The 20,281-nt window shown below is 43.2% G+C and overlaps 1 long non-coding RNA gene and 1 pseudogene across 3 annotated transcripts in view; both read left to right on the forward strand.

The window, feature by feature from the left end:
• Positions 1-9,705, forward strand: part of LOC129473626 (actin, clone 302-like) — a 43,930-nt pseudogene extending 34,225 nt beyond the window's left edge.
• Positions 9,706-12,461: 2,756 nt separating this feature from the next.
• Positions 12,462-20,281, forward strand: part of LOC129473628 (uncharacterized) — a 55,964-nt gene continuing 48,144 nt past the window's right edge. Inside the window, exons 1-2 of one of the 3 annotated variants that reach the window (XR_010119195.1) lie at positions 12,462-14,735; positions 15,681-15,785. This is a non-coding gene — a long non-coding RNA (uncharacterized lncRNA). Of the gene's footprint in view, positions 14,736-15,680; positions 15,786-18,227; positions 18,789-20,281 lie in introns of those variants that run through there. The other 2 variants (XR_008654306.2, XR_008654307.2) reach the window with 2 other exon arrangements.

A 20,281-nucleotide genomic window follows, 5' to 3' on the forward strand; every position in this document is an offset into this window, starting at 1 on the left:
TGGGGATACAGGCATTTCGTAAATACAGCCGTTCCAAATGGGATAAATTGGCCAGAAAAAAGGAGCTACAGGCCTCATGCAAGTCTGAAATGTAGCAGGTTAGTCAAACCTTAAAGCTCCAAAATGATCTCCTTTGACTCCATGTCTCATATCCAGGTCATGCTGTTGCAAGAGGTGGGTTCCCATGGTTTTGGGCAGCTCAGCCCCTGTGGCTTTGCAGGGTACAGCCTCCCTCTTGGCTGCTTTCATGGAATGGTGTTGAGTGTCTGCAGCTTTTCCAGGCACATGGTGCAAACTGTTGGTGGATCTACCATTCTGGGGTCTGGAGGATGGTGGCCCTCTTCTCACAGCTCCACTAGGTGTTGCACCAATAGGGACTCTGTGTGGGCATTCTTACCCCACATTTCCCTTCCAAACTGGCCTACAGAGGTTCTCCATGAGAGCCCCACCCCTGCAGCAAACTTCTGCCTGGACATCCAGGTGTTTCCATACATCCTCTGAAATCTAGGCAGAGGTTCCCAAACCTCAATTCTTGACTTCTGTGTACCAGCAGGCTCAACATTTCATGGAAGCTGCCAAGGTTTGGGGCTTCCACCCTCTGAAGCAACAGCCTGAGCTGTACCTTGGCCCCTTTTAGCCATGACTGGAACAGCTGGGATGCAGGACACAAAGTCCCTAGGCTGAACACAGCACAGGGGCCCTGGGCCCAGCCCATGAAACCATGTTTTCTTTCTAGGCCTCCAGGCCTGTGATCAGAGGGGCTGCCGTGAAGATCTCTGACATGCCTGGAGACATTTTCCCCACTGTCTTGGGGATTAACATTTGACTCCTTATTACTTATGCAAATTTCTGCAGCTGGCTTGAATTTCTCCTCAAAAAATGGGATTTTTTTTTTCTATTGCATTGTCAGGCTGCAAATTTTTCAAACATTTATGCTCTTCTTTCCTTATAAAACTGAAGGCCTTTAACAGCACCCAAGTCACCTCTTGAATGCTTTGTTCCTTAGAAATTTCTTCTGCCAGATACCTTAAATGATCTCTCTCCAGTTCAAGTTCCACAAATCTCTAGGGCAATGGAAAAATGCCACCTGCCTCTTTGCTAAAACATAACAAGAGTCACCTTTGCTACAGTTCCCAAGTTCCTCATCTCCATCTGAGAACACCTCAGCCTGGGCCTTGTTGTTCATATCACTATCAGCATTTTTGTCAAAGCCATTCAACAAGTATCTAGGGAGTTCCAGACTTTCCCACATTTTCCTATCTTCTTCTGAGCCCTCCAAAGTAACTGTTCCAATGTCACTTCCACATTTTCAGGTATCTTTTCAGCAACATCCCACTCTACTGGTACCAATTTACTGTATTAGTCCATTTTCATGCTGCTGATAAAGATGTACCTGAGACTGGGCGATTTACAGAAAAAAAAAGGTTTAATGGACTTGCAGTTTCACGTGGCTGGGGAGCCCTCACAATCATGGTGGAAGGTAGAAGGCATGTCTCACATGGTGGCAGACAAGAGAAGAAAGCTTGTGCAGGGAAACTCCTCTTTATAATAACCATCAGATCTCCTGAGGCTTACTATCACAACAATAGCATGGGAAAGACCTGCCCCCATGATTCAATTACCTCCCATCAGATCCCTCCCACAACATGTGGGAATTCAAGATGAGATTTTGGTGGGGACACAGCCAAACCATATCACCCTGGTACTTGGCAATGTTATTTTATATGGCAAAAAGGGACTTTGCAGAAGTGATTAAGGATCTTGAGATGGGGAGGTTATCCTGGGTTATCCCTAAATGCTATCACAAGTATTTTTGTGTGTATGTTTGTTTTTTGAAACGGAGTCTTGTTCTGTCACCAGGCTGGAGTGCAGTGGTGTGATTTTGGCTCACTGCAACTTCTGCCTCCCAGGTTCAAGCAATTCCCTTGCCTCAGCCTCCCAAGTAGCTGGGACTATAGGTGCACGCCACCATGCCCAGCTAATTTTTTATCACAAGTACCTTTAGAAAAAGGAGGCAGAGGAAGATTTGAGACACAGAAGAGAGAAGGCAGTGTTACCACAGACATATCAATTAGAGTGATGTAGATACTAAGCAATGCCTCCTGCCATAAGAGGCTGCAAGAGGCAAGGCATGGATTCTCCCCTAGAGCCTCAGAGGGAGTGTGGCCCTGCTAACACCTTGATTTGGACCCAGTGATACTGACTTTGGATGTCAGTATCCAACAAATAAACATTTGTTGGTTTAAGCTGCCAAGTTGGTGGTAATTTGTTATATGAGCTATTGTAAACTAAAATGGAATGAAATGGGGCATCTCTTTGCCAGTGTTTCCATTTACAGAGAGAAAATCTTTTCCAGAAATCCACTATAGACTTAACAGGTGCTTAGGAAATAAGTATCTGGAAATTTTAGCCTCTAACCACTCTGCAAGCAAGGAAAAAATATGGTGTAATAGTTTTGGGAAAAGCAACCAATTGTGTCTTCCGTGATAGCAAATAAAGTGACCAATTCACAGATAGTAGGAGGGAGATGGAACTGGAACATATCATTCTGGCCAAATCCCAAAGTCAAGCATTGGAACCTACTGAATTTAAAAGTTGACTGCACTCTTACAGTGAACAGTTTCACCAGCATCAGGGTATCACATTGTCTTTTCTACCAAGTGAATCAGTGTTCTTCTGTGAGGACACAGATAGAGGCAATGCCAAGGAAACAGGACACTTTTCCCCGGGATAAGTTCTTACCCAACTTGGGTAAGAACACAAGTAAGCACACAAGCAAAGGAACACTTTTTTCTTGAGGTAGAGATTCCTTTGCAATGTTTAACCACCACGGCATTCTATCTTCTGACTCTTGGTTCCATCTTCTGGGATGCTGTCCACATGTAAAGGAGGTGTATTTTCAGCTTTCTGCTCCTTTATGGATGGCTTCCCTGAAATTCCAAATTTCTAATTCACACAAAAATAATCATCTAGAGGATCTTCCTGTTGGCTCTTCACCAGCTGATCTGGGGGAGAAGGGAACTCTTTTGTTTTGCATTCAGAGTTTAGTGCTTGTGTGAATATTTGCCTCCCTTTTATACTAACTAAGCTGGCTGAAGACCTGAAGGCTCTGGAATAGCTCAGTTTCTGCTACAAAGAGAGGGAGAAGCCCTGCTAGGAGATCCCTATACTTAGAGCATTTGTTTGAGTTAAACATCTTTCAAATTTGACTGGTAGTTCTATACTCAAGTATATGTCTCTCTTTTTTTCTTTATTAATTGAAAAAATGTGGAAGGTTTTGACTTTGGCTTACAGAGTGTTCTAAAACACAAAATCTTGTTATGTGGAAAATGCCTCTTTTTGCTACTCTCAAATAGGAATAAATTTGAAAGGAACCCACACAGAGACCATCAAGCAATGTAATGGCTCTTTGTTGCCCCCAAAATTCACAGGCAAATGCTTTTGCTGACCCACAACTTGGGACCAGTGAGGATTTAAATCTACTACTTATGGGATTGTAATTTTCCTACTGGGCTGTTAATTTGATTGTTTATTAAAGCTCTGCTGACTTGTTCATTTAATGTATTTGACATACTGGGCCCTTAACTTCAATATATAGCACTGGCTACATTTCATGTGTCTAACAGCTACAAGTGGCTAGTGGCCATTGCAGTTCTAGAGTCAGTCCATTGCTGTATCATCTGCACATTAGTAAGTTTCAAGATAACATTTTCATCCAGGTATTGGCACTTACAGGCAGGAGTATAGACCAGATATTTTGCAGAAGGTAAGTTTTCACTGGGCCCTTAGCTTACATTGGGTAGTCGCTCATCTACTTTGTATATTGCCTATCTGATGTCTATATATATATGTCTTTTATGATCCTGAAATATCCCTCTTGAGAATTCTTAGGAAGAGACAGAATATAGGAGAAAGTCACATAATAAATGCATGCTTGAGGGCAACGTCTAAGATCAATACTGTAAGAACTTTAGCCTGGGCACAGTGGCTCACACCTATAATCCCAGCACTTTAGGAGACTGAGACGGAAGGCTTTGAAATCAGGAGTTTGAAATCAGCCTGAGCAACATGGTGAGACCCCATCTGTATTAAAAACAAACAAACAAAAAACTAGTGCAGTGGCTTGTGTCTATAATTTCAGCTACTTAGGAGGTTGGAGAATCATTTGAGCCCAGGAATTTAACACTGCAGTAAGCTATGATCACGCCACTCCACTCCAGCTTGGGCAACAGCCTGAGACCCATCTCTAAAAATAAAAATACAAAATAAAACTTTGGACACCAAGGGCTGATGTTATATATGGTTATATCTCTATATTTCTCTCCTTCCTCTTTTGTTTGTTGTCTCTTTCTGAAGTTCTTCCTCTTTTTAGTATTGATACTTTTCCTCTTCTTACTACTTCTTTGACATAATATTGGAGCCTTGAATATCTGGGGCTGCTTTCACTGTTAGGGATACAGTTTTTAGGTAAACATAGTAAATTAGCAAGAAGAACAAACAGAGCACATTAGAGAGGCCACAAAATTTTTCTGAATTTACACTATATAAAAAATTATCCAGTGTGGAAAGAGATAGGATTTCAAACCTTTAGTTGACAAAGGTTATGATCTTGGCCAAAATTTATGGACTTAAAAATTCAGATATTTGACTTTTAGGCTACTGACAAATATATCTGTTAGGAGTGCTTTCAGCTGCAAATAACAGAATTCCTGATCAACAGTAGCTTAAACGTGGAGAGTTTTCATGTTCTTAGGTAACAAGGAGCCTTCAGGTAACTGAATGCTGGCATTGGTTCTGCTGTTTGACAGAATCCTCAGAGATTCCACTCCACCATCCTTAGTGTACTCACGTTCAACTAAATGCTTGCTACCTCATGGACACAGATGGTTGCTGACACAGCAGACACTGAATCTTTGTTCAAGGAAGAAATATGTTCTCATCAGAAAAACAAAAGCTTTTCGAGAACTCTGTCCCCTGGGAAGCCCCAGCTACAAGACAGACTGGGAAAATGAGTAATTAGCTTCTTAGTCTCTAAAGTGGATGATGGAAGAGAGAAGACACTATTGAGTTAGTGAGCAAACGATGACAGCCATAATGTGGTTCTCTAACAGCTGATGTAGTAGCTGACATATATTGAGGGCTTGTGGGATGTAAGATATACAAGCATTTCACAGATATAATTTCCTCCGATCCTCACAACAATTCCTTGACTTATGCCTACTGTTATTATCCCTCCATTCTTAGTTGAGAAAACTGTATCTTAGAAATGCCAATTAATTTACCCAAATCACATGGAAATTCCCTTGTTGTGTTACCGTATCTCCATCATGACCAAATAGCTACCCTTATTCATAGATTCCCTTCTACATAATTTGTACTTTTTTTGAAATAACGGCTTAATATTTTACTCCATAAAGGCAGAGTGATGGAGAGGAAGGAGTCAGGGTAACTTAGTTTCTGGCTTGAGAAATTCCGATAGTATGGCTCATTCCCTGAGAAAGGAAGGGTGGTTTTTGGCAGACATTATGTACATCCCATGTCAGGTGGGTTTAGTAGAGGGTACCTATTGGTCATCCAAGTGGCTCATGTTAAGAGGTGTCTGGAGTGCAGGAGAAATTTCATAGAATTGACCTATGATGTCTAAGAGATTGATGATCACAACCAAACCAGTATCACCTTCCTAAAACTTCCTTTTCTTAAGAAATAAGAAAGTAAGCAGAAGAGATGTAGGGATGAGTAATGGATACAAGTGGCTTCTTTTCTGCTCACCAGTACTGTGGGAGGAAGTTTCTGAGACAGCCCCGATTATGCCTGCCTCCCAATATCCCCGATTATGTCTGTCTCCTTGTGTATGAACCTACTCTCCCTTGAGTGATCTGGGCCTGTGACTTGCTTCTGATTAATAGGATAACAATAAAGGTGATAAGCTATCATTTCCATAATTATGTAACAAGCATGTAACCTCTGTCTCATTAGCAGATTTTCTCTATTTGTCTTCTTGGCTTTCGTGCTTTGGTGAGGGAAATAGCCATGTTCAAGAGCCCTGTGTAGCAAGAAGAGGTTCATGTGGCAAGGATCTTAGGGTAGCTGTTGGCCAACAGCTAGCAAGGAACTGAGGCCCTCAGTCCAGCAGCCTTTGAGGAACAGAGTTCTGCCAACAACCTGAGTGAGCTTGAAAGTAGATCCTTCCCCAGCCAAGCTTTCAGATGAGACCCTAGCCCTGGTCACCAATATGATTGTATCCTTGTGAAAGACCCTGAAGCAGAGGATGCAGCTCAGCTGGATTCCTGACCCACAGATGTGGAGATAATAAATGTGTGTTGTTGAAACCATTACACTATGGTAATTTATTAAATGCCAATAGATAACACATACAAACACCCAGAGTTTAGTTGAGCGATCAGGGGATAGGCCCATGTGGCCATTAGCTGTGGTATATGCTTACCTAATTCAAGAGTCAAAGGAGAGCAGACTATCTTTTACAGTTCTGAAATACAGAAGGGAGATCACTTATATTTGGAAATAAATTACCTGGTGGGTCAATTAAAACCAGAACTGAGAATCAAAGCATTTGATTCACTGGAGAAAAGAGAAAACCCTGAGAGGAATGCAGTTACATTTAGAGCAGCCTCTGAGCAGCAACAGCTGGTGTCTGAATGAGGCCAAGACATCCTATGGGAGTGGTATATGAGCCTCGGGAGGCAAATAAACATTAGACATAACCATGCAGCAAAAGGCTGTAGGAAGCCAGGGAATCAAGGGGAGTATCATGGAAAGTTGTAGATTTTCCTCTACTGGAATCCATAAAGAATAAGGGATCTTGTAAAATAACTTTTAAAAAATTCAAAATAGTGATTACAATCATTCAGTGTTCCTGTTGTGTGAGCAATTTCCTTTCTTTCCTTTCTCCTCTTCTATCTTACAGTAGCCATTGACACTTTTTACATTAATCTACTCAGGCTTTCATAATAAAATACCACAGTCTAGGTATTATGCAAGACAAAAATTTACTTTCTTGCAGTTCTGGAGGTGAGAAGTCCAAGATCAAGGTGCCTTCAGGGTGGGGCTCCAGTGAGGCCTGTCTTCCTGGCTTGCCAGAGGCTGCCTCCTAGCTGTTTCCTCACATGGCCTTATCTCTCTGTGTATGTGGAAAGAGAGCAGTCTCTGGCATCTCTTTTCTTCTTCTTCTTCTTTTTTTTTGTTTTTTTTTTTTGAGAAGGAGTCTCGCTCTGTCGCCCAGGCTGGAGTGCAGTGGCGTGATCTCGGCTCACTACAACCTCAGCCTCCTGGGTTCACACCATTCTCCTGCCTCTGCCTCCCTAGTAGCTGGGACTACAGGCGCCCGTGACCATGCCTGGTTAATTTTTTGTATTTTTAGTAGAGACAGGGTTTCACCGTGTTAGCCAGGATGGTCTTGATCTCCTGACCTCGTGATCTGTCTGCCTCAGCCTCCCAAAGTGCTGGGATTACAGGTGTGAGACACCGCACCCAGCCGCTTCCTCTTCTTATAAGGACACCAGTTCTACTGGGTTAAGGCCCCGCCTTTATGACCCCATTTAGCATTAATTACCTACCAAAAGGCCCTGTCTCCACATATAGTCCCATTGGGGGTTATGGCTTCAACATATGAATTTGGGGTTGGAGGTGGATACAATTCAGTCTGTAGTACTTTCTAACCACTAAATGCCTATAAAATGTAAGCTCAGTAAGGGCAGGGACTTGGGCTGTGTTTTTCATTGAGCTGTCTTATATTTCCAAGGCCTATTACAGTGCCTGGCACAGGCACATAGTAGGCCCTCAATAAATGTTTGTTGAATGAATGAACGATGGTCTCTTCTCTCTGATGCTCTGAGACTGAGGCAATCTCTGAGAACAGATCAGGTAACAAGGCATTTTTTTTTTCCATAAGAGGTAGAAAGTTTTTATGTAGTATTGTATAAAATATTTTTCAGTTTTATGATAAGATCTATAAAGATGCTCAGTCGTCGCTGCTAGCCCATGCACCATGTCCTCCCACTGCTCCGTGCTCCTCCGCCAGTGGCAATGGAAGGAGAGATCCCCGCGCTCTTCATTGACAATGGCTCCCGCACGTGAAAAGCAGCTTTGCTGGGAAAATGACCTCTGAGCCATGTTCCCCTCCATCGTTGGGCACCCCTGGCACCAGGGCGTGATGGTGGGCATGGGCCAGAAGGACTCCTACATGGGCGACGAGGCCCAGAGCAAGTGCAGCATCCTGACCCTGAAGTACCCCATCAAGCATGGCATGGTCACAAACTGGGACGACATGGAGAAGATCTGGCACCACGTTTTCTACAAGGAGCTGCGCGTGGCCCTGGAGGAGCAGCTGGTGCTGCTGACCGAGGCCCTGCTAAACCCCAGGGCCAACAGGGAGAAGATGACTCAGATCATGTTTAAGACCTTCAACACCCCGGCCACGTACGTGGCCATTCAGGCTGTGCTGCCCCTCTACATCTCTGGTTGCACCACTGGCATTGTCATGGACTCTGGAGATGGGGTCACCCACACGGTGCCCATCTACAAGGGACACACCCTCCCTCACACCGTCTTGAATCTGGACCTGGCTGGCCAGGACCTTACTGACTACCTCATGAAGATCCCTACCTAGCGCAACTATAGCTTCACCACCACGGCCAAGCGGAAACTCATGTGCGACATCAAGGAGAAGCTATGCTATGTCGCCCTGGACTTTGAGCAGGAGATGGCCACTGCTGCATCCTCCTCCTCCCTGGAGAAGAGCTACGAGCTGCCTGACAGCCAGGTCATCACTATCAGCAATGAGCGGTTCTGGTGTCCAAAGCACTGTTCCAGCCTTCTTTCCTGGGCATGGAATCCTGTGGCATCCATGAAAGTACCTTCAACTCCATCATGAAGTGTGACATGGACATCCCCAAAGACCTGTACGCCAACACAGTGCTGTCTGGTGGCACCACTATGTACCCTGGCATCACCGATAGGATGCAGAAGGAGATCACCACCCTGGCACCCAGCACCATGAAGATCAAGATATCATGCCCCCAGAGTGCAAGTACTTCGTGTGGATCGGTGGCTCCATCCTGGCCTCACTGTCCATGTTCCAGCAGATGTGGATTAGCAAGCAGGAGTACGACGAGTCGGGCCCCTCCATCGTCCACCACAAATGCTTCTAAATGGACTGCGAGCAGTTGCATAGCATTTGCTGCATGGGTTAATTCAGAAGTATAAATTTGTCCCTGGTGAATGCATACACCTCATGCTAGCCTCACGATACTGGAATAAGCCTTTGAAAAGAAATTGTCCTTGAAGCTTGTATCTAATATCAGCACTGGAGCATAGAACTTGTTGCTGATTTTGACCTTGTATTCCAGATAACTGTTGCTCTTGGTATTTGTTTAATACCCTGTACATATCTTTGATTTCACCCCTTAGTACACGTGGCTTGGTCACTTCGTGGCTGAGGTAAGAATGTGCTTGTGGAAGACAAGTCTGTGGCTTGGTGAGTCTGCGTGGCCAGCAGTCTCTGATTTGTGCAGGGTATTAATGTGCCAGGGCTGCGTGTTCTGGGATTTCTCCTGAGGCTAGAAAGGGCTCCTGAACCAGTTGTTTCTGTCCTACCAGTCTGTCAGGGTTGGAAAAGTCCAAGCCATAGGACCCAGTTTCCTTTCTTAGCTCATGTTTTCCTGCCGGAACACAGTGGGCTGTTACTTGCTTTGAGTTGGAAGCGGTTTGCATTTATACCTGTAAATGTATTCATCCTTTTGATTTATGTAAGTTTTTTCTTTTTTTTTTGTACGGAATTCTCAATTCTTTAAAGAGGTACAACACATTTTTGTTTTCTACTATTATGTGAGGACATTAGGCCCCAGCAACACACCGTGGTGTAAGGAAAAATAAAAGTGTTGCCATAAAAAAATGTATAAAGATAAACAATCTGACTTAGATTATTTATTTAATAAATCATCTGATTTATTCACCCATTTCTTCTATCAAAGATTTACTGAGCACCTAGTAGATATTCATCATACGGTCAGGTGCTGTGGGTGAAGCTAAGCAGGGTAAGACACCATCCTTATTCTCAAAGCATTTGCCATGTGCTTGCTGGGTAATGTGGTCAACACAGGAAGCAGTTATGTAGCCACACAATTATGTATAAAAGAATCACTAGAAAGATCATACTTCCCTTCCCTGAGAACTAATAAGAGGATGCAGTCCTAAGCAAAACAGAATAGATACCTGCTAGGTAAAAGGCAAATATTTCTTTATGGCAGAGTTGTTTAATAATTGATAGAAGTAGCTCAGGTAAGCTTAAAACTAAAACAGAGTCCTGTAAAACTCCACTATGAGGCACCTGAGATAATATGAAGTGGGCATTTGGTTATTGGCTCCCATCTTTTGCCAAGCCCCCATATACAAACAGGAGCAGGCTCAAACTTTTATCTTCAAGGGTACAGGAAAGAGAGAGGAGAAAAGGGCAGGGAAGGAAAGGCCCAGTGGGTAATGACAGGCAACCTGTCCCCAGAAGCAGAGAAGGGGAAGGGGGGTTTCCATGTTCTAGAATCCCCTCGACCCGATCTTCCTGAATTGGGCTGACAACCACCAGAGATTCCTTGAATCTTCGCTGCTGTCCTTAGACGGCCATAGGACCCAGAATTGTCCCTATTGATATTTAACCTGGAGAAGACGACCACCAGAACCAATGGCATAAAATCACAGCCGGACCTGCAGAACCCAAGGCTGGCTAGCTGCCTGGACTTGCCTGGTCACTCCTTAATCTTGATCCTAGCATTATGGGAGGCTGAGGTAGGCACATCGCTTGAGCCCAGGAGTTCAAGACCAGCCTGGGAAATATGGTGAAACCCTCTGTATAAAAAATAAAAAAATTAGCCAGGCACAGTGGCATGCACTTGTGGTCCCAGCTATTTGGGAGGGTGAGGTGGGAGGATCACCTGAGCCCAAGAGGTCGAGGCTGCAGTGAGCCGTGATCGTGCCACTGCACTCCAGCCTGGGTAACACAGTGAGACTGTGTTTCAAAAAAAAAAAAAAAAAAAAAAAAGTGACCCACATTTTACACATCTGCATTTTTATACCTCAGTTATTTTGTTAAGATTTTCCTCCAGTATTTACGACTGGAAGGTTAGCTACCTTTGGGCCTGAATAGATCTGATACAGCCCTGTCTGAGCATAGGACACTGAGCCCTAGTCTTTCTCATGTTTCTTTCTGCCTGTGGATCTATGAATCAAGGATCCCAATTCTACCCTCCGCTGTACAATTTCAGAAACAAAGCATGGCTCAACTTACCTGAGCACATCACTCCTGGCAAGATCTGCCCACTGTTCCAGGAACAGAAACAATATTCCACACAAACCGGGACTGAGACTGTGTGCTATGGTGGAAATCGCTGTGCTGGTAACAGACACAGCAGGGCTAAGGCTCATACAAGGACAGGAGTGAACAGCAATGCCCAAGCACTCCTTTTACCCTCCCGGAGATTTCACTCTTTGTTTTATTTCTGCCAAGCTCTCTGGTATAGGGTACTTCACTCTTGGCATTAGCTGGCTTCCTGTGGTGTTAAATGAGTTCAAATACTACAAACGTGTGACAGCATTTTATAAACCCTGAGGCACAATGACAATGTACAGGCTGGCTGTAGCTATGGCCACTCTACCCTTTCTTCTTCTCATCCAAATGTGGGGTGCAGTGCAGTGTTGAAAACTGTAGGCTCTGGACTCAGACTACCTGACCTTGAAGCTTTAAGCTATTTATTTAACTTTTGCTCATCTAGGCTTCCTCATCTTAAAAATGAAGGAATACTAATAAGAATCAGCTTTATAAGATGGTCTTGAGGTTTAACTGAGGAAAAACTCATGTAAAGGAGAGCATGGGGAACAAAATATTTAATAGAAATATTAGTTGATATTCCTTAAGTGAACAGAGCTAGATGCTAACTTTTCTCTGGTTTCTTTTCCTCAGTGTTATCTTTTCAACATGTTGCCTTGCCACTACCAGTAGATAGCAGTGGTCTAGCCAAGGGCCTGAATGAGAGCTATTTAGGGATTATGAGTTGTAACAAAACAACAACATAGATAATATATTTCCAGGGTAGGCCAGGGTAGATTACTGTTCTAAAGGATGTCACCTGTAAGGCCTTGAGAAAAGTATAGGCTGTTAGAAAACTTTCTCCCAGCACTGTTACCATTTATGGGAAACTGATAGAGATTTAACATCTACATTTGCTTATCTCATCTGTGGCTACATTTGCTTGTCTCTTCTCTGACACATTTCTTATTGTGACACATCCTATTGAAAGAAGAACTGCAAGTCTCTTTTCAGGAATTGTATGAATTCAATTTTCATACATTGGGATGAGAGGGTATGAATGAGTATGAAGTAGAATGTTTCTTTCAAGAGGACTCTGAGTCCTCAGGCAGTCTGGGGGATAATCAATGATATTTCTAGTGAAGAAAATGACGATGAAAGAAAATCATTCAGATTTCTGGCTGCACATTGTCAATTAAACTCATAGTTTATTTTTACTCTCTTCAAAACCTTGTTAGAAAAAGGAAGAATGTTGTAAGCCCACAAGGACAGGAAGAGTAGCAACAACATTTGGAAGCTAGAACGCTGAAGAAAGTTTGTTGCTTACTTCACAGATTAGAGACAGCTGAAATCTAAGCAGGTTTCTTTGCATCAGCCTCCTCAGGAGGCAACCCAGGGGGATGATGCAAAGGAAAGAAGTTCAGTAATTTTAGGTGCCAGGTAACTGAAAGTGGGGTGAAGGTAGGACTAAATATAGACTGTTTGACATATAGAATAAAAGGCAACTAGAATCCTAGATCACTCTCCCATCCCGTTTCCACCTGAGAAGATGACTAGAGGCCAGATTCCCTGGAGAGACGAAACTAGGAAGAATTGGGTACCAGGGATGCCAGCTACAGCTGAGGTGGGTATGAGACTGTACTGAAGACACTCTACATACTGGGTGGCTCCCTTTTCTGTAAGCTCCTAGAATATTGGCCACTAGACTTAAACTCTCCAGGCAGGAGATTGAATGACTCTTCTCTGAATAAATTGATTAGCCAAAGAGAAAAGCTATAACATAGAGTTAGAAGTCAGTCCCACAGTCAAACTGCATATCCAGATCAACCCACCGTGAAATTCAGTCAACAAGCTCCACTCGTAATCACACAATCAATCCAATCACACTTTTCAGTGTTTCCCTAAAATATAAGCAAGGGATCAAGGACAATAAAACATTTGAGAAAAGCCTCTAAACAAGGTTTTACTAATCTCAACGCTACTAATATTTGGGGCTGGATAATCCTTGTTGTGCCGGGCACAGTGGCTCATGCCTGTAATCCCAGCATTCTGGGAGGCCAAGACAGGAAGATCACTTGAACATAGGAGTTTGAGACCAGCCTGGACAACATGGACAAACCCCATCTCTACAAAAAATAAAAAAAATTAGCCAACGATGTTGGTGTACGCTTGTAGTCCCAGGTACTTGGGAGGCTGAGACAGAAGTATAACCTGACCCTGGGAAGGTTGAGGTTGCAGTAAGCCATGATCGTGCCACTGGACTCCAGGCTGGGTGACAGAGTGAGACCCTGTCTCAAAAAAAGAAAGAAAGAAAAAAAGAAAAAGCAGGAGGTAATAGAAAAGAAACATTCAGGAATAAAAAAAATCCTCTCAGAAATTAAATAATGTCAACAGAAAGAAAAATAAATAAAAGTGTTGAAAGATAATGTTGCAGAAATTTCCCAGAAAAATAGAGCCAAAAAGTCAAAGAGATAGAAAATTGTAGAGAAAGAAAACAGGAATTTGAGCATAATTTTGGAAGACTTAAGGTCCAGCTAGTAGATATCCTTCAAATAATAGGAGGGAACAGTGAGATAGATATAGGGGAGGAAAGTTTCAAATAAGCTGTTTGGTATGGTTTCCTGTGTCCCTACCTAAATATCCTCTTGAGTCGTAATAAATAGCACATGGGAAGGGCAGGGCGAGGTGGAGATAATTGAATCATGGGGGTGGTTTCTCCCATACTGTTCTCATGGTAGCGCATAAGTCTCAAAAGATCTGATGGTTTTATAAATGGGAGTTCCCCTGCACAAGTTCTCTTTTGCCTTCCGCTATGTAAGACGTGCCTTTGCTTCTCCTTTGGCTTTCACCATGATTATGAGGCCTTCCCAGCCATGCTGAATGGTGAGTACATTAAACCTGTTTCCTTTATAAATTACCCAGTTGGGTATGTCTTTGTTTGCAGCACGAGAATGAACTAATACACTCTCTTCAAGAAAAACGTCCACAATGGAAGGATATGAATTTCTAGATTGAAAGGACTTATAAGGAATCAAATACATGAAACTCCGAGCAGTTGAGACAAAGCAGCCCTAAAAGCTTCCAGGAGAAAATATTGTTCACGTAAAAGGGTCAGAATTTAGAATGACATAAGCCTTCTAGAAGCTGGAAAACAATGGAGTGATGCCATCAAAACCCTGAATAAATTTCCACAAACCAAACTAGTATTCAAGTGTGAAGGTGCAATAAAGACATTTTCAGACATGCAAGATCTTGTAAAACTTACCTTCCATGCTCCACTTCTTCAGTGAAGATACTGGGAAATATGCTCCGTCATAACTAGGAAGTAAACTTTTTTTCTCATTCATGTGTTCAGTGGAGGTCAGGTATGATTACGGAGGCTCTGATGGGCTCCCCAAATCCCATTATGAGTCCTTACCAGGTAAGGCAAGTCCTAGGAATTTGGCCTTGGGGCAATTCTGCAAATGGGGCCAGCAATAGTGATGATGATGGGCTCAATTGGCTCCAACTCTTTCTAATGCATATCTTTAACTTCCTGCCCACTTCTTTTTATATTTATTGACTCTAAGCTTGAATTGCCTCTTAGACGCAGCTGGAAAGAATGGCTCCCATTTTCACCGTATCCTTCATCTCTCCATGTTTTCTGTCGAGGCTATGTCAGTTCTAGTTTCTCTGTTAGACTTCTTTCTGCATTCCAGAAGTGACTTAGATTTTCTAGATAGCTGTTGATACGCTTTATTGGGTTGCAGGGCTATTATATATATTTCCTTTGATGACCTTCTGTGTAATTTCTAGGAGATTTCTGGGGATTGGATGGGCAATAAATTATGTGCTTCATCTACCATTTTAAACAGAAACTCATAGACAGCAGATTTTGCCCTTCCCCCATATTTACACACACTGATTGTTGCTGATTAACTAAGGCTCTCAAACTTCTATTATCTCTTCTCCAAACTATTCTCTTTCTCCCTGTGCATTTGCATTTTTAAAACAAACAGTGACCGGGCATGGTGGCTCATACCTGTAATCCCAGCACTTTCAGAGGCTGAGGCAGGAGGATCACTTGAGCCTAGGAATTGTCTAGCCTGGGCAACATAGTGAGACCCCATCTTTACAAATAAAATACAAAAAATTAGCCCGGTGTGGTGGTGCACACCTGTAGTACACCTGTAGTACCAGCTACCTTGGAGGGGTTGAGGTGGGAGAATCCCTTGAACCTAGGAGGTTGAGGCTTCAGTGAGCTGTGATCACACCACTGGACTCCACCCTGGGTGACAGAGTGAGGCCCTGTCTCAAAAAAAAGATAAATAAATAAATAAATAAAGGACTTCACATATGTATCTATTATGTTTTCTTTATTTGTCAGTCAGCCACTCAGTGGAGAGTGAAGAAACCCCACTTAAGCTTGTTTGAGGAAGAGGAAAATCTGTTGCTGCAGGCATCTGAAAAGTCCAGGGGATATGAGCATCAGGTATAGTTTGATCTAGGCGCTCAAATAATAACATTAAACTCACTTCCCATCCCTCTTCTTCTCTTTCAGCATTTCAGCTCTTCTTTTCTCCTGATTGCCTTCATTCTCAGGGAAAGATTATCCACATGGCAGCTTCTGTCACTAATGCCTGTCTGAGACCATCCTGTTACTCCCAGTAAAGCTAGGAGTGGCTACTTCTCAGAACACTGGTGTGCTCCTGGGATAATTGCCTTTCTGGAAATCACATTGTAGCTTATTCAGAAGCACTTTTAACAGAGATATTTGGAATGACCCTGGGTGGAACTTTATCAGAACCTGGAGCATAGCAGCAATACCTGGAGATTCAATCAAAAACAGCAAGGCCAGCACAGTGAGTAAGAATGGACTGTGGACAGGAACAGAGGAGGAAGCCCAGTCAAATGAATTGCTGAGGGAAGGAAAATTATATGCTTTGAGCACTTTTTTTTGATGGGCATTTCATACACAGAGGCAGTTAAAAGTATGTGCTCTGCAATCATAGCCCTGCTGGGGATCTATTAGGCCCTTGATCTTGAGTGCTTCTTAAACTTTAAAGTACTGGGAATCAAGGGAGGATCTTGTTAAAAGGCAGATTCTGTTTCAGTAGGTCAGGGGTGGCGCTTGAGATTCTGCATCTCTAACCAGCTCCCCGGGGAGCTGGAGTTTTTCTAGGACTTAGACTCTGAGAGGGAGATGTACATGCAGGAGGTTTACTAGGGAGACTTTAGAGTCCTTATCTGTTGGAGATAAAGGCAGAGTTGAACTGAAATACCGGGCCTCAGCCTATCCCACAGGGATAGCTCTGGAGCTGGAGTGGCCAAAGGGAAGGCCTTCCTTGACTAGTCACTGGATGCAGGCTGTCCCTGAGGAGAGTGAGACCTTGGGTGGGGAGGATCTCTCCAGCTGAGTGCAATGCCTGGCCACCCAGCAGCGAGTCATGACACCAACCTTCCTAACATCTAGGGGCATGAGTGTTTCCACTCTAAAGTGGGGAGCTGGGACTCTGAAGTGGGGAGCTGGGACTCTGAATTGGGGAACTGGGACTACAACATCCCCGACAGCACATCAGATGGATTATCAAGGTGTTGAACTTGGCAGCCTTGTAGGGAAACTATAAATCTTGTTTTAAGAATAAAATACCCTACTGGCAAATCCAAAGACTGTTTGGGGAACAGTAATGATTTTCCTAATGATGGCAACTAGTCAAGGAGGCCCCATAGTCCTGACCAACCCTAAAAGTTTTCTAACTCAGTTATTGGTTGAGAATGGAAAATAACACAAAAGCACCAAGGAGGTATTGTGGATGAATTTTTTAGCACAAAGTGTTTCATCCATTTCTGCCTATTTTGGATTTCCTATTTCCAACCTATACCAAATGTGCTTGCGTGCACATACATATGACTAACCTTAAATATGGCTTCCTTTTAGAGACATAAAAAGCTCATGAATCAACTCCAAAAACATTTCCCCAGACTTTCTTTGAAAGGTGCAGATGAATGAGCTCGACAGAAAACTTTTTGCTTGAAATTTTCCCTTTCTGAGATTGCATAAATTTAAGAGGAAAGGCTGCCAAATGTTCAATGACGCTCAGCGTGGTGGCTTCTGGCAGGGACACTCTGTACCAGCAGCTAAATGAATGTTTCCCTGAATCACTGACTTATCATCCTTTATCACCTGCTCTGTTCCCCCTTTTCTGCACTGAGGCTTTCTAAATGACGTGGGGAGGGGAAGTAAAAAAAAAACTTTAGAACCACAACAAGGCACTGCATATTGACGTTGGATATTGAGAATTCATCTGGTGTTAATAGATAAGATTGCAGTGAGGAACATGAGGCTATCAAAAGCTATCTTCAAGCCTAATGTGGGCAAGACCGGTCAAGCCCCAACACTACAGAGTATCTGGACATTTTGGGCTGTAGCTTTGTGTTAGGAAACTTCTTGTTTGTGTTAGGATTTACCAGATGAATTGGGTCATATAATTCCCTTTTTGAAACCCTTGAAATGAACTCAAACCCTCTAGCCTGGCCTGTTAATAATAGGTTCTATTGCGCCTGCCTTCCTCTGCTGCCTGCCTTCCAACCTCATCCTAAACTGTGCTCACTGTCACTCCCTGTGCCTCAGCCATACCAACAAAATCCCTCAGGCCCCTCCAACACGACAAGACAAGGCCTTTCCAGAGTCACGGCCTTCAGCCCTGCTGCCTGGAACGCTTTTCTCGCAGCATTTCCGTGGCCAGTGCCTCCACTCCCTGAAATGGCAGCGACAAAAGCTACCTTGTTCACCACTGAAAACCCAGTGTCAGGCACACAGTTTGTTACTTGAATGAACAATGTTTCACCCAGAGCCTAAGTCCTGTGCTCTCTCATTTAAAAAGGAACATTTATTTACAGATTTTTAAATGAAGGCTTTGAAAATATGGAAATATCTCACAGACATGAGATGGGAGACTTACGTTTTTAGTATGAGGACATTCTAAACCCCCATCACAACTAATGGCTCCTTCCTCTCTGTCCTCAGGGAGAACAGCTTTTGTTTTAGTTGAGGTATAACTTACTGTAGTATATGGCACCCATTTTAACTGAATTTTACATGTGTATACATCCATATGGAGATTAGGATCGAGATGTAGAATACAGATGGCACCTCGGAAGGCTTCCACATGAGAGGGTTCCTCTCAGGCAGTACCATCCAAAAGGTAGCCACTCTACTGTGACAGGTCCCCCAACAGGTTACCGAAGGGTGTAAGTCTGTTGCCTGAACTCTGAGGGCCGGGCAGTGAGCCAAGACCCTGGTGCTGAGCTGAGGAGCAGGTGTCCCTGAGAAGCCAAACATCCCGGAGAGTTTCTGAGGACTTACCAAGAAAAACAGTCTCATTGTTCAAACACGTAGGCAAAGAGCCAGAAAATTAGCTTAAAAGCAGTTTATGGATGGGAGGTGGGGCAGATCTCCAGAGGTATCCTGCGGCCATCCCGGAGTGCTCCGTATGTAAGTCCTAATAAACTCATCTACTCCTCACGCTGGACTTAGGTCTGAGTCATTCTTTGGACTCTTAGCACTTTCTTAATTTGGGGGTGGTGTTGGGGGACCTTACAGTCCTAAGTGTTTTCATAACAGCCACTATTATTTCTATTTATAAAGGCCAGTTTTGACTTTCTTAGCTTGCTAAAAGGAGTCATACATTATGTATTCTTTCATGTCTAGTTTTTCTTTTTTGCTCAAAATATGATTTTGAGATCTATTCATGTTCCTATATGTACTACTAGTTTATGTGTCTTATTGCTTTGTAATATTCCTTTGTGTGAGGATAGCACAGTTTATTCTATAGTTGAAGGACATTTGGGTTGTATCCAGTTAATGGCTACGATGAACAACTTTGCTAGGAACATTATTATTATTATTATTTTTTTTTTGAGACGGAGTCTCGCCTGTCGCCCAGGCTGGAGTGCAGTGGCGCAATCTCGGCTCACTGCAAGCTCCGCCTCCCGGGTTCACGCCATTCTCCTGCCTCAGCCTCTCCGAGTAGCTGGGACTACGGGCGCCCGCCACCACGCCCGGCTAATTTTTTTGTATTCTTAGTGGAGACGGGGTTTCACCGTGGTCTCGATCTCCTGACCTCGTGATCCGCCCGCCTCGGCCTCCCAAAGTGCTGGGATTACAAGCGTGAGCCACCACGCCTGGCCAACTAGGAACATTATTGTACAAGTATTTTGATAGATGTGAGCACTCGTATCTGCTAGTGCATGCCCTGGAGTGAATTGCTCCCAGAAAGGCATGTTAGCTTTAGCAGATATTATCAAACAGTGCTGTGAAGTGGCAGTACCAGTCGACACTCCACCAGTGGTGCATGACAGTTCCGCTTCCTTCATATCCTTAACAGAACTTTTTATTTCCCCAGACTTAATTTTAGTCATTCTGATAGATCTGTGTAGTATCTCTGAGATTATCATTTGCTTTTGTCTGATAAGCAATAAAATTGAGCATCTTTTGAATGCTAATGGGTCATCTGGGTATTTTGTGTATGTCTGTGTGTATGTGAATTGCCTGTATGAAGTGCCTTTGAAATTATTTTGATGATCAAAGAAATGGATTGTCTGTTTTCCTTATTTGTAGGGTTTTCTTTTTACATTTTGGATATAATTTATTTTACAACTACATGTGTCTCAGATATCCTTTTCCAGTCTGATGCTGTCCCTTTTCATTCTCCTGATACCCGTCTGATGAACAGAAGCTCTTCATTTTAATGGAATCTAATGTATTAATCATTTAGATTATGATAGTGCTTTTTTCCTGAATAATAATTTTTTTGCCAACTCAGTTCTCTTACAGTGCTTTTAACAAGAGAGTAGAGTGGGAAGACGTTAAAAGAGGTTTTTAGTACGCTTAAAATGGCTTTTAGGACCAAGATGTTGAAACATGGCAATAAAACAGGGAGCTCTCCCAGTTCCTCTTATCAGAGGCTAACCCAGCCCTCCAGGCCC

Source organism: Symphalangus syndactylus, chromosome 23 (genome assembly GCF_028878055.3).
Source record: "Symphalangus syndactylus isolate Jambi chromosome 23, NHGRI_mSymSyn1-v2.1_pri, whole genome shotgun sequence".
Lineage (NCBI taxonomy): Eukaryota > Metazoa > Chordata > Mammalia > Primates > Hylobatidae > Symphalangus > Symphalangus syndactylus.